This window comes from Symphalangus syndactylus, chromosome 4, assembly GCF_028878055.3.
Source record: "Symphalangus syndactylus isolate Jambi chromosome 4, NHGRI_mSymSyn1-v2.1_pri, whole genome shotgun sequence".
In the NCBI taxonomy this organism is placed as follows: Eukaryota; Metazoa; Chordata; class Mammalia; order Primates; family Hylobatidae; genus Symphalangus; species Symphalangus syndactylus.
In genome coordinates this window covers 83,994,063-84,009,824 of record NC_072426.2, presented here as the reverse complement: position 1 = coordinate 84,009,824, position 15,762 = coordinate 83,994,063, and positions in this window count along the sequence as shown.

The window sequence follows — 15,762 nt, the reverse complement described above, 5'->3', positions numbered from 1 at the left end:
TTACCCAGACCCTATACAAGATGGAGTTGCTCTGGTTTAAACACCTCTGACATAACCACCCAACACATTCACCTTGCCTGCTGCCTAGACAGAGCCAATTTATAAAGACAGAGGAGCTGCAATAGAGAAAGGGTAATTCATGCAGAGCCAGCTGTGCAGGAGACCAGAGTTTTATTATTACTCAAATCAGTCTCCCTAAGAATTCGGAGACCAGAGTTTTGCTTTGTTTGTTTCTTTTGAGACACAGTCTCTCTCTGTTGCCCAGGCGGGAGTGCGGTGTTGTGATTTCAGCTCGCTGTAACCTCCGTCTCCCAGGTTCAAGGAATTCTCATGCCTCAGCCTCCTCCTGAGTAGCTGGGATTACAGGCAAGCACAACCAAGCCCAGCTAATTTTTGTATCTTTAGTGAAGACAAGGTTTCACCACATTGGCCAGGCTGATCTTGAACTCCTGGGCTCCAGTGATCTGCCCACCTGGACCTCCCAAAGTGCTGGGATTACAGGTGTGAGCCACTGCGCCCGGCTGGGAATGGGAGTTTTTAAGGATAATTTGGTGGGTAGGGGCCAGTTAGTCATGAGTTCTGATTGGGCAGGTCAGAGATGAAATCACAGTGAGTCGAAGCTGTCGTCTTGTGCTGAGTCAATTCCTGAGTGTGAGCCACAAGACCAGATTAGCCAGTTTATCAATCTGGGTGGGGACAGTTTATTCACTGAGTACAGCAAAATATCTCAAGAACTGATCTCAGGTTTTACAATAATGATGTTATCCCCAGGAGCAATTTGAGGAGGTTTAGAATCTTGCAGCTTCCAGCTGGATGACTCCTAAACCATAATTTCTAATCTTGCAGCTAATTTGTTAGTCCTGCAAAGGCACTCTTGTCCCCAGGCAGGAAGGGGGTTTGTTTTGGGAAAGGACTATTATCATCTTTGTTTCAAAGCTAAACCATAAACTAAGTTCCTCCCAAAATTAGTTTGGCCTACACTCAGGAATGAACAAGGACCTCTTGGAGGTTAGAAGCAAGATGGAATCAGGTCAGATCTCTTTCCCGTAGTAATTGTCTCAGTTACAATTTTTGCAAAGGCAGCTCCATAGAGACTAAGCCAGGACAAGTGAGAGCCAGATGGGCACTGGGAGAAAAAACAACTAAATGTGGACAAAGGAGACCCTAAGAAGCTGAAAGGCAAAATGTTATCATGCATTCTTTGTGCAAGCTTGCCTGGAGGAGCAGAAGAAGAAGCACCCAGAAGTTTCAGTCAGATTCTCAGAGTTTACTAAGAAGTGATCAGAGACACGGAAGTCCATATCTGCTAAAGGGAAAGAAAAATCTGAAGACATGCCAAAGGCAGACACAGCCTGTTATAAAAGAGAAATGAAGGCCAGGCGCTGTGGCTCACGCCTGTAATCTCAGCACTTTGAGAGGCTGAGGCGGGTGGATCATGAGCTCAGGAGTTCAAGACCAGCCTGGCCAAGATGGTGAAATCCCGTCTCTACTAAAAAACAAAAAATTAGCCAGGCATGGTGGCAGGCGCCTGTAATCCCAGCTACCTGGGAGGCTGAGGCAGGAGGGAGGCTTGAACTTGGAGAGTGGAGGTTGCAGTGAGCCGAGATCACACCACTGCACTCCAGCCTGGGTGACAGAGTGAGACTCCATCTCAAAAAAAAAAAAAAAGAGAGAGAGAGAAATGAAAACCTATCTTCCTCCTAAGGGAGAAACAAATAACAACTTCAGGAATTTCAGTGTGCACAAGATGACTCCTCAGGGATTTTTCTTATTCTATTCCATCACCCCAGAGTCAAAGGAAAACACCTAGACTATCCTTTGGGGATGTTGCAAAGAAGCTTGGAGAGAAGTGGAGTTGGCTTGAAAGGAAGTGGCTGAGGCAAAATTAATATAAGTAGAGAGTTTATTTGGGCCAAGCTTGAGGACTGCAACCTGGGAGCACAGATTCAACTTGTCCTAGATATACAGTCTGTTAAAAGTAGGTTTTTAAAGGAAAAGAAGAGGAGCTTCTTAAGTTGTTTACCAAGAATTTGCATTAAAATAACATAAGCTATTGATTGTCTATATATTGTTCTGTGTGTAGGAACATGAAGATAATTCAAATTCCAAGAACATGAAGATAACGGGTGAGGCAGATAGTCAGGAACAAGGTGTCTTTAAACAATTGCCCTCAGGCATGGGTGTAGAGGACATGACTGAAGTCCCATACTTATGTCTCTGTGGACGGGATGAATTTTGCGTACTTCACATAGCTCAGAATGCTCTAAGCTATTTTTCTTTTCTCAGGAATAATAATACTGCTGCAGATAACAAGCAGCCTTAGGAAAAGAAGGTTGAGAAGCTGAAGGAAAAATACAAAAAGGAAATTACTGCATACCAAGCTAAAGGAAAGCCTGCCAAAAAGGGAGTCATCAAGGCTGAAGAAAGTAAGAAAATAGAAGGAAGATGAAGATGAGGAGGAAGATAGAAGACGAAAATGATAATGATGAATAAATTGGTTCTAGCCCAGTTTTTTTTTCTTGTCTATAAAGCATTTAACCCCTCTGTATACAACTCACTCCTTTTAAGGAAAACAATTGAAACGTGTAAGATTTGTATTTAAACTATACAGTGTCTTTTGTTTGTATAGCCGACACACTACCAAATTTGTCTTTAGATAGCCTTGATGGTATTTTCAGTAGGCTCTAACCTTGCCTAGTACAGTATGGGGGTTGTAAATTGGCATGGAAATTTAAAGCAGGTTCTTTTGGTGCACAGCACAAATCAGTTACTTATAGGAATGATGGTTTCTTCATCTTCAGTTTGCTCTGATGTGGCTTGTATGAAATAATTGTTTGTTAACTGAATACCACTCTGTAATTGCAAAAAAGAAAAAAGAAGAAGTTGCTGCTAATTTGTAACTGCCAATTGGTTCTTCTTGCCTACTGTCCAGATGAAGCCAGTTTAACAAGACAGGGGAATTGCAATAGAGAAAGAGTTTAATACATGTAGACCCAGCTAAATGGGAGACCAGAATTTTATTATTACTCAAATCAGCCTCCCCAAAAATTTGGAGGCTAGAGTTTTTTAAAGATAGTTTGGCAGGTGGGGGACTAGAGACTGGGTCCTGCTGATTGGTTGGGAATGTAATCATATGGGTGTGGGAAAATGGTCCTCATGTGCTGAGTCTGCTTCTGGTGGGGGCCGTAAGACTAGTTGTCTTGAGGGGTAGGTCTGGATGGAGCCATCTGGTTATGAGAAATGCAAAAGTCTGAAAAGACATCTCAAAAGGCCAATCTTAGGTTCTGAAATAGTGATGTTATTTACAGGAGTAATTGAGGAATTTACAAATATTGTGACCTCCAGAACAATGGCTAGTAATTGTTTAACTATGCCTACATCTTTTTTTTTTTTTTTTTTGAGATGGAGTCTCACTCTTTCACCCAGGCTGGAGTGCAGTGGCATGATCTCGGCTCACTGCAGGCTCCGCCCCCCGGGGTTCATGCCATTCTCCTGCCTCAGCCTCCCGCATGGCTGGGACTACAGGCGCCCACCACCTCGCCCGGCTAATTTTTTGTATTTTTAGTAGAGACGGGGTTTCACTGTGTTAGCCAGGATGGTCTCGATCTCCTGACCTCGTGATCCGCCCGCCTCGGGCTCCCAAAGTGCTGGGATTACAGGCGTGAGCCACCGCACCCGGCCAACTATGCCTATATCATAGCAAGATTCAGGCCACTCTCACAGTCCTAATCTTGTGGACTTTTATGAGTTTTACAAAGGCAGATTAGTTTTGGGAAGGCCTCTTATCAGCTAAACCATAAACTAAATTCTTCCCAAAATTAGCTTGGCCTACACCTAGGAATGAGCAAGGATATCTTAGAAGCAAGATGGAATCAGCTATGTCAGATTTCTCTTACTGTCATAATTTTGCAAAGGTGGTTTCAGTTTTGTTGACATTCTGAATGCTTCTAAGTAAATACAGTTTTTCATTAGTAAAAAAAAAAATATGATTCCATTGAATTGTGTGTGTGTGTGTGTGTGCATATGTGTGTGTGTGTGTGTGCATGTGTATAGTGGAACGGTGAAAGGTAGGAATGAGGAACTGTCCCCTAACTTTTTAGTCCCACCTCTACCATGGTGTTCTGTGCCTTTTTTACTCTTTTTCTCATTGTTTCATATATTCTGTCCAACTTTTTCTCTGCCCTGACTTTTTGTCAAGATCTTCCCTGCTTATTTGGGCATTGTTTTTTGGTAATCTTTTAGAGTCATTTTGATAATCTCCAACAATCATCTTACTCTTCAAAGCTGATCTAAAAGATGGATGAGCAAAGTTCTGCTCAAACTTTAGAAGAAGACATGGGCTGATCTCAGAGTACCTTAATTTCAGCAGCTCCACTGTTTCAATGTAATTTTATCATTAATAACCAGCATTGTGATTAATATGTGCAGTTATACATGAAAGAGATTTTGAAGGAAATTTTAATGATTCTGAACACAAGAGGAAAAGTTATTGCTGATCTATTATTCATATCAGAGGAATCTGACTGCAAGTGTGAACATAAATAAGAATGTAGCAACAGTAAAGAATAACCTGAGGGCATGGACATGTTTTCAGGATATTTAATTCCAGAGAAAATCTGTAGAAAGAAAATATAATCATATAATCTGTATTAGTCAGGGTCCTCTAGAAAGATGGAACCAATACGATAGAGACAAAGAGATAGAGGTGAAGACAGAGATAGATAGAGACAGAGATAGAGATGATAGAGATAGGTAGAGATAGAGATAGGGATGGGGGAGGGATATGGGCAGGGATAGAGATGAGATAGCTGAGATAGAGATAGAGTTAGAGCCATAGAGATAGAGATTGAGATAGAGATAGATAGAGTTAGCGATAGAGATGATAGAGACAGAGCTAGGGACAGAGATAGAGATGTATGAGAAGGGATTTACTAGGGGAATGGGTTCATGTGATTATGGAGGCTAAGAAGTCATGCAACAGACCATCTGCAAGCTGAAGACCCTGGGATAGGTCTAAATCCTAAAGCCTAAGAACCTGGGAAGCCAGTGGTTTAACTCTCAGTCCGAGGCCAAAGGCCTGAAAACCCGGGAGGCCAGTCATAAGTCCTGGAGTCCAAAGGCTGGAGTTCTGATGTCCAAGACCAAGTGTGTCCCATCTCTGAGAGAGACAGAAAAGAATTCACCTTTCTTCTACCTCTAGCCAGGTCCCTAGCCAATTGAATGGGGCCCACCCACAGTGAGAGGGGATCTTTCCTATTCAGTCCACTAACTCACAGCCAATCTCCTCTGGAAACACCCTCACAGGCACACCCAAAAATGATGCTTTACCAGTTCTCTAGATATTCCTTAATCCAGTAAAATTGACCTAAAATCAACTATCACATGATCTTACTGTACTGTATACCATGGGGCAATTGTAATTGTTTGTTCTTTAATTGTCAGTGTCACTCCCTTTAAAATCAGCCTACTCTCAGGAATTGCTATTCAGCAAATGACTGTGAGAGAGACCAGAATACCACCTAATGGATGTGGGCATTTTCCATTTCAACAGATTCATTTTATTGAGTGGCTACTTGGAGCCAGGTACTCTGTTGGTTGTGGGGGACATGAAATGAACAAGGCAGACAAGGTCCCTACTCTCATGGCACTTGCATTCTAGCAGATGAAGAAAATTAAAAGTGCACTACACAAATCAAATATATAAAGTAATAAATGCTATTGAGGAACATAAAACAGAATAACAGAGAACAAGTGCCTCTTTGGTGGGTATGAAGTAGTCTCTTAATAGGAGACATTTCAACTGTGGTCCAAATAACAGGAAGAAGATAGCTGTAGGAGGATCAGGCAGAAGAAGATTCTTGATAGGAAGCAGTAGTGTGAAGGGGGTAAGGCGCAAAGTTGGCAAGTTTTCAGACTAGAAATTGGGACTCCGGCTGAAGCCAAGATAGAAAGGGGCCAAATATCTAGAGCTCTGTAACCTAGGCATGAAATCTGATTCTAAATGCAAATCAAATCTGTTGGAGGGTTTTAAGTAAGGAAGTGACACGATTACATTTACATTTTTAAAATATTCTGGCATAAGGATGGTCATATATATCAATGGGATAGAATTGACAGTCAAGAAATAAACTCATAAATCTATGCTCAATTCATTTTTAACAAGGGTACCAGGACCACTCAATGAGGAAATAATTGTCTTTTCAACAAAAGATCCCGGGACAAGTGGATGTCCACATGCAAAAGAATGAAGTTCAACCCCTACCTCACACCATATACAAAAATTAATTCAACATGGATCAAACACCTAAATGTAAGTGCTAAAACTCTTAGAAGAAAACCTAGGGGTGAGTCTTTATAACCTGGAGTTTGGCAATGGATACTTTTCTTTTTTTATTTTTGTCTCAAACAACCTATATTTATTATCTGACAGTTCTGTAAGGCAGAAGTTCAACATGGGTCTCCTGGGTGTCAGGTCAACTCAGGGCATGTGAGTGAAGTTATCCTAGACCATGCAGGCCAGCTGAGCCTTTAGCTGATCTCAGCAGTCAGAAAGCTGACCCAAACCAGAGAAATTCCTAGCTGACCCATAGAATTGTAAGAACTCATGCATATTAATTATATTAAACACTGTTTTCTAATACCTTGTCATACAGCAAAAGCTAACAAATATGGAAGGTGACCCAGAAAGCTGTGACATGCTCAGTGCCAAAGATGTGAAAGACAAAAAACTGGCTCCCTCTGAGGGCTTACACTACCAGACAGGACCTGCCATTTGCACAAAAGCACTGGGGCAGCCAATGGGTCACTGCACAATCACCATGGAGCAAGCAGATCCTCAGGACCTTAAAGGCTGCACAGATCACCAGCATCCAGATGAGATGCAGGAATGAGCCAGCAATGGCCGCTTCCTCCACCAGCCAGTGCTCCCTACATGAGACTGTCCTCATGCCTCCCGGAATTCTGTATGACTGCGGCGGGGAACAGAGAAGAGGGAGGAGAGAGAGGCTTGCAGGGAGAGCAAGCCATGTGATCTCCTCTGCCAGCAGCTCACTGCTGAAGACCAGGGCAGAGGATCACCACATCCAAGTAAACTAAGTATTTGCCTGAAAGGGGGTAAAGGTTTTAACTGTGAATCAGAATACTAGCCAAACTTATTGGGCAAGAGATCAAGTTTTCTTTCCGTCCCACTTTCAGGATCAGAAAAATAATCTGAAAAGGCAAAACTGATAGTAGTGGTTATTGTAGGGGCATGGGGGGCAGGAAATCACATTTGCACATTACTGGATTAAAATTCCCCAATTCATCCTGTTACAATCTCTCATTCCTTTTTCTCTCCCTAATATTTGGAACTAGTGGCATGCCTGGCCTTTGGAGAATGGAGGGATGAATGTCTGAGTCTTTGCTCATGTCCTCTCCAGCTAGTCAGTCTGGTGATATTCTAAGAGTCCTCCATGATTTAACTCAAATTCCAGACCTTTTCTAAGCTTTCCCAACACCCAAGGCTCAACTCTACCTCAACACTTAACCAAAGTGTTTTGTAATTGGCTGGATCAATGTCCATTTCTCTCACTGATTGCGGATTGAGATCTCTGCTGCCCCCACCCACAGTCTCAGTCCTCTAGGGACACAGGATACCATGCCAGTCCCAACCCCTCTCCCACAGCTTCAGGGATGTCAGACAAAGAGATAGTCTCTCCATCCATCAGCTTGGTGGCCCCAGATCTCAGAGCCAGAAGCTGTTCCAAGGTTGTAGGAAGTGGTGAAACTTCAACAACTTGCTTCCTCCAGCCTGCAGGAGCCCCCGCCTCATTTCTGTGATGTGTGTGTTTTTGGACCCACAGATTCTTCAAGGTGCTTTTTAAGACTTCCCACTCTCTGCTGGCAAATTGTTAATCAGTTTGTGGCAGCATAAATAAAATTAGAGAGTTTAATTAAAATGAATGAGTGAGTGGAGACCGGCCTGGCTGCTTTGCTCTTGAGCCTGAGATGAGTAAATAATGAACGTGTCACCAGCGAGTGATGTGCTTTAGCAGAAGTGTGAGGGCAGCAGAAAAGAGGCCAGAGAGAGCTCCTCCACTGATAGCAATTTGCAAGTCGGTGGAATCTCCGTTTGGGTGTATCTTATTAATAAATTCTGCAGGAACTGTTTCCATTTTCTAGGCCTTCCAAAAAAAGTGATGAGAGGGCCACACACAGGATGCCCATTCTCTGGGCACCCCTTAATGTCATGGTCCTTGTGAAGGGGAACAGCGGACACATAGATGGGGCAGCACCATAGACATTTAGTGGACGGGGTGAGGAATTCTAACATTCTCCACTTGTAAGATGCAGAAAGAGTTGTCTTACATCCCACAAGACTTCCAAATGATTTCCCAGACATTCATGCAGGAGAGAAATGTTTTTATGATTATTTAGGCCTAGACCTGAACTCCACGTAACATAAAGTCCTTTTTGCACAGTTTTCTATGCAAGGCATTTTTCTAGAAATGCAACTACTGTGTGGAGTGAGGTAAGCTGGGACAGGCAGTGCTTTTAAAACCACATCCTGATGGAAACACCCCTCCTAGTGTTCACGTCTCTGGTATAGCACACTGTAACAGTCTGCATCCAAGACTGACGCAATGTGTTATAGCAGACATGGCCACACTCATGTTGACTCTACACACAGGTACAAACATCTTACTATTCACTTTGTCTTCAAGGCCAGGCCTGCCCGAACATTTACATGTTGAAATGAATATTCTTTTTTTTTTTCTTTTTTGAGACAGAATCTCGCTCTGTTGCCCAGGCTGTAGTGCAGTGGCGCAATCTCGGCTCACTGCAACTTCTGCCTCCAGGGTTCAAGCAATTCTCCTGCCTCAGCCTCCCAAGTAGCTGGGATTACAGGTGCCCGCCACCATGCCCAGCTAATTTTTGTATTTTTGGTAGAGACAGGGTTTCACCATGTTGGTCAGGCTGGTCTCGAACCCCTGACCTCGTGATCCACCTGCCTCGGCCTCCCAAAGTGCTGGGATTACAGGCATGAGCCACCATGCCAGGCCAATATTCTTTTATTATAAATTACTTTCCTTTTATTCAGTGAGGGAATTATACTGACTTTGGAAAAACTCTGTGTGTGTGTGTGTGTGTGTGTGTGTGTGTGTGTGTGTGTGTGCGCGCACGCGCGCACGCACGTATGTGTCTGTTTAGGAGGTATTAAGAGATATTTGTTACAGAAATGGGTGCACTGGGCAGATGAGTTTGAGTGGATCCCTGCTCATGTCAACACATGGCCGGGAAAACTGCTGAGAGGATTTTGGAGAATGTATTCTTCCACTACTGCTCCTGTTCCCAGTCCCCATCAACCCCTCACTTCTGGTTCAAGTCCTAGGAGACATCAAGAAGCCATGTCAGGGCCCCTGGAGCAGCTTGTCAGTCTGGGCACATGGGCCCAGTCTAAATCCTCCACCCAGCTGGCTGCCTGCTCCTATCCCCCATTCTGTGCCCCTGCACCCTCTCAAGGAAGCCCAAGAGTGTTCTTTACCAGGGTTTCCTGACTCTCCCACCTGCTGTTATGTCTGGGCTGGGTGGCCATGAAGGTAGGGGTCCATGCCTGACCTGAACACAGAGGTAGCATGGTAGGCAGGATTCCTCATGTAAGTCAAAGAAAATGACTGAAGTCAGTCTCAATCTATTCAGAAGTTTATTTTACCAAAGTTGAGGATGTGCCTGGGAAAAGGAACAAAAATCACAGGAATATCTGTGATCCATGTTTTTTCCAGAGAGGGTTTGGAGGCTTCAACATTGAAAGAGCAATGAGCAGGCAGCAGAGGAAAGAGAAAAAGGGGAGGGTAGATAAAAGAGGCAAATGGTTGCATTCTTGCCAGGTTTTGATCAGCGTTCACAGAATCCACATTGCACATGTGAAAAGAGGGGGTAGAGTCAACTACGCAATGGTCTTGTGCTCAGTGAATCTGCATTTTTTACATAAAATAAAGGAAATATAGAGTAAAAGACCCAGTCAAATACGCATTTGTCTCAGGTGGCAGAGGGATGAACGCAAGTCCTGTCTGTCCTGTACCTGTGAAGATAGGCTGTTGATTAAATTGTCAGAGTGAAATTCAACAGAAGTCAGTTTTAGGGTAAAGATCTTGGGCCCACAGGAATTTCCTTGTAAGCGAATTGTGAGGAGGCCCCTGGGGATGTGTGTGGCTTCTATCTTTGCAGCTATCCATTTAGGAAATGGGAGGCAGTTTTGTGTGACTCAGTTCTCAAGCCTAACTTTTCCCTTGGACATAGTGAGTTTGGGGTCCCGACATTTTTATTTTCTTTTCACACAAGATGACCTGCAGGATTTCCCAGCCCCCGCCTCTGCCTTTCTTGTAACTGCATTCCAATGGAACTTTCTCCCTCTGCCTGGTCCAGCTTCCCTCCTTTCCACACTGTACTGTTACCAAAAGCACTTCCCAATGAACTTCCTCTGCCTGCGAGTCTGTTTCCCAGGGAACATGACCTAAAACAAATGAGGCCAGGAGTAGTTCAAGGAAGTAGACTCTAAAATGGGATTTCAAGTTTGTATCACCCACTGGTTGACACTGAGGATCCCATAACTGGGACAGGTGGAGTCAAGAGTCCCAAGCATGTAGAAGCAGGGCAACTATTAACACACATGCCATGAACTTGAACAGCATGAAATGGGCCATGAACAGCAGTGAAGGGATAATGCAGGCACAATGATTCAGGTACCATAAAGTAGTTACTAAGCCAAACTGGTTGACCCTTACTGAGTGCCACCGATACATCGAAGAAAGACCTCAGAGTGATTGATTATCAATTAAGGGCATGGTGTGAAAGTCAGAGAGCCTTCTTGGCAACATAAAGAGATCCTCATCTCTTGCGGGAAAAAAAAGATCAGGCCTGAGAGTTGACTCACTCTAAAAGTAGTAGAATTCTAAGGAAGTTGAACTCTCACCCCCAGCAAATCTGCAGTTCCAAGACCAAAACCTGAGATGGGAAGGAGTGAGACTTTGACGGACAGGGACATCTGGGTTGATGCATTTAAGAACTTTGCCCCCTGAACTCTCTGGGTCTTCAGAAGTGGCCCACTCCTCCTTATTAAAGGCTAGAACTCTCCTTTGCTTAAAAATCAGGGGAGGTATCTGCCTTGCTACAGAATATAGACCTCCTCGGGATCTCTGCCTACCCTTTCTCCTAATCACCAGACCAAGAACTAGGGTGAAAGCACAACATATACCCTGGCTATGAGTGCTGAGTTGACCAAGGAAGAAAAGGAAATTTAAGACCTAGCCACCATATACCAACAGAAGCTGATAGTGTGGACAGGTGACCTGACTTGCAGAAAGGTATGGACATGAGGCAATAGAATATTGAATTCCTAAGAACAAGAGAGGAGGGCAGTCAGTGAAGGCATTGCTCAATCTATACAATCAAAAGAAAGCTAGGATGATGGGCAGAAGGCTGAGGAAAGCCACTTCAATAAAAGTCAAAATTTGTCTTAGTCATAGTGTGGTCTGCCATGATGGAATACTGTAGACCAGGTAGATTAAACAACAGAAATCTATTTCTCACAGTTCCGGAGGCTTGGAAGTCCAAGATCACAGTGCTCGCAAGGTGGGTTTCATTCTGAGGTCTCTTCTTTCGACTTGCAGGCTGCCACCTCTCACTATGTGTTCATATGAACTCTTTTTGCATGAGTCGGGGAGAAAGTAAGAAAGCTGTATGGTATTTCTTATTATAAGGGCACTAATCTCATCATGATAGCTCCATCCTCATGACCCCATCTAATGCTAATTACCTTCCAAAGATCCCATTTCCGAATACCATCACATTTGGGTTAGGGCTTCAACATATGGCTTTGCGGGTAGAAGACACAAACGTCAAGCTCTAACGTAAACTTTTGCCCAGTTTTTGGCCCTGAGACACTTTTGGGACCTGAAATCCATTGACTGAAAGAGAGGCCATAAAGAAGGTCCCCCTGCAATCACACACGATCTCTCAACTTTAAGGAACTATTATCTCGAGCGTTCTATGTCAGCCCCAGAAGTAGAGGCTGTTCCTTGTATCTGCTACCACTGTGTTCTTTAGCATTCTCTTTAGTTTTTACTGCCCAATCTCTCCATTACTCTGTTATAGTTAATAATTATTTATATTAAACTCCCTGCATTCTAATTATTGTGTGGTTTCTCTCTCCTGACTGAGCCTTGACGGATACTGAATTGGTACCCTGAATGGTTTTATCTCCCACCCTCTAATTTGCATATATGTTACTAAGGCATCAAAAGAACTTGCTACTTCCTGCTCCTCAGATCTCATCAGCACAATGTTATCAATGCAGTGGGCTACTATGATGTTTCATCAGATGTCAAGATTATCCAGAACTCTGTGGACTGTAATATGGCAGACAGCAGCAGAATTGACTAGCTCTGAGGCAAGAGTGTGAAGGAGCATATTTGAGCCTGACAGGTGAAAAGCAAACTGATTTGCTGGTGGTCCTCATAAATAAGTGTGGAGAAAAGGGTATCAGCTAGGTCAACAGCTGCATACCAAGTACCACGAACACTTTAGTTTTTTCTAGTAAAGCTATACATTTGGGACAGCAGCTGAAATTGGAGTCGCCATTTAAGTTTACAGCAATCCACAGTCATTCTACAGATTCTTCTGACTTCTACACAGGCCACACTGATGTATTACATAGGGATGTGACAGCTGTCATTACCCCTACTCTTCTTAAGTCTTTTATAGTAACATCAATCTCTGCAATTCTCCCAAGGATGTAATATGGCTTCTGCTTTACTAGAAGTTAGTTAGTTCTTAGGCATTCCAATCATAATTATCTTCATCTCATAGATGAGAGAGGCCACATAATTGCCAAGCGTGTCTATTACCGTTATACATTCAAGAACTGAGGGCTGCCTGTAGTGGCTCGTGCCTATAATCCCAGCATTTTGGGAGGCTGAACCTGCCTCAGCCCAGCAGTTTGAGACCAGCCTGGGCAACATGGTGAAACCCCATCTCTACAAAAAATACAAAACTTTAGCTGGGCAGAGTGGCACATGCCTGTAGTCCCAGCCACTCAGGAGGCTGAGGTGGGAGGATCACTTGAGCCCAGGGAGGTCAAGGCTGCAGTGAGCTGTGATCAATCCCACCACTAAAACCCCCATTCTGACTGGTGAGCCACTGTGGTATTTTGGGTCCTCAATAATCAGTGTCAACTCAGAGCCAATGTCATAATCTTGGAAAGGTCTAGGAGTTCTCTTCTCCCAAATGCAGTCACTCTAATAAACAGCCACAGGTCACTTTGGAGAAGACTCAAAGTAAGATTTACGGTGGAAATTTGCAACAGTGATGGAGAGTCCCTCCTCAAGGGGCTTCTTTATTCAAGGGACATGCTAAGTACATAAATTGCCTTAGGTCTAGAAATGGGATGAGAAGCTGTGACTCAAGCCAGACTTTTGGCTACCAAACCTAGAGTTTTTCCTGTTATACAGATCAAACAATGTAGTAAGCTGTCCATCTATTTGATTCCTGGGAATGCCATATCAATTGACCACTGCCAAATATCTCTGTGGGTCAAGGCATTCTGACTGCCTGCATAGCCCTGCTGCCCTTTACAGTGAGTGTGCCTTTGGCAGTTAGGTGCTGCCTCTTGGCCTATGATCCTCTGGGATTTCAACCCTATTGATACCAGCGCCCATCTCAATGCAACATACCCTGCAGTCATATCTGCCCTGCAGAAGAAATCTACTGCAGAGCTAACCAAGGGTGCAGATGCTTTCTCACTAATGCATTTCTCAATGCCTTAGTCAAGGGAGTGTCTTCTGGGCCTCCTCCTGGAACATAGGTTGGGGGTAGATGCACATTTGCCCATGATAAATCCAGCCCAACACTCCTATCTCCATAGCCTTTGGAGTCCATTTATCGAATCATATTGGCCACTATTTTGTCCATTAGAATCACCTTCAGCTGCATGAGCAAACACACTAAATCCAGAATCTCCAATAAGGGCACCCATATTCACAATCAGGGCTGATCTAGTGTTAGATTCCACCCTCCTTGGTGTAACACCCTTGGAATGCACTTCCACATGTGTATCCTAGGCTTCTGACAATATACATTACAAAACCTTATCATTCTTTCTGTGTGTAAGCTACTTCTTTTTGGGTCACTGTGTCTACCTGTTCTCTGGAGCATGCTGAGATTTGACACTAGTTATGGGTCTATGTGCATATGGTTTGATTGGGTCTTGAGGAGAAAGGGCATCCCCTTGCAAAGCATCTGCCTCAGGTGAGCTTATCACAAGATTCTCAATGAAAAGGAAGGCTATTATTCTCAGACACCAGAGGGCAGGCTCCTTCCATGGGTAAAGGAATATCAGAGCAACTTGGAGGTCTAAGACTGTCAGTTTCTTCTGGGTTCAACCAGAAGCTCCCATTCAAAGTTTCAGAATCACATTCTTTACCAATCAGTGTTCTAAATTTCAAGTGCAATTCGGCAAAAAAATTAAGTTGGTGTTTTATTTTCAGCATTATCAGTCCAGCTACAAAAAATAAGAGATTTTTTTTAGGGCTCTCCAGTTTTCAGACTGTGACTCAAGCTGAGAGTGAACAGAACTGCGTTTCCCATTTTCTATTTGTAAGTGCCCAAGTGTGCTTAAAAAGAAAATCCGCCTCACATCGCAGACCTCATAGTCATCATTACTGCCATCGCAGTTCAGTGCAGTGGCACAGGGGTTCCCAAGACTCTTGCTTCTGTTGGTTCTTCATCACAATCAGCCATAGGTGACAGCTTGATTCAATGTGGCACTGCCACATGCCATGGGTTTCTAGCATTCCACTGCCCATTGGCAAGGAGCTCAGAACTGCATTTAAGCCCAAGGGCCTGACCAAACCAATGCCAATTTCTGCCTGTGTGGCCTCTCACCTGGGATAACTCCTGATATCCATTCTGTACCAGTGAGAATCCAGTCAGAAGAACAAAACAAGAGAGTAATTTTATCAGGAAAAAATTCAACATAAAAAAATTATTAATATATCAGAGGATGAGCATGACGAAGGATTCTCTGGTAAAAAGTCAAGAGAACTTGAAATAACATCAGAATGGCAGCTATAAAGAGCAGCTACCACCCCTAGGGCTGAGACGAAGTCGCCAGAGAAAAGGTCCCTCAGGCTGAGATGCAGACCTTGTAGGAGAGGACATGGCCAAGGGTCACTGAATGGCAGAGAAGTCACAGTGGGGCTGCAGCTAGGAAGAAGAGCTTCATGGAGAGGACTTCCTAATAGGAGCTGCAACATGAGGCAAACTTGCCCAGAGAGTAAAGACCCTGGCCTCATTGAAGGAATATACCTCAAAATAATAAGCCATTTATGACAAACCCACAGCCAACATCATACTGAATGGGCAAAAGCTAGAAGCATTCCCCTTGAAAACCAGTACAAAACAAGGATGCTCTTTCTCACTACTCCTATTCAACATAGTATTGGAAGTCCTGGCCAGGGCAGTCGGGTAAGAGAAAAAAATAAAGTGCATCCAAACTGAAAGAGATTAATCCAAGCTATACCTGTTTCCACACAACATGATTCTATATCTAGAAAACCCCATATTCTCGGCCCAAAAGCGTCTTAAGCTCATAATACAACTTCTGCAAGTCTCAGGATACAAAATTAACGTACAAAAATCACTGACATTCCTATACGGGACAGCAACAGTCAAGCCCAGAGCCACACCAAGAATGCAATCCCATTGACAACTGCCACACACACACAC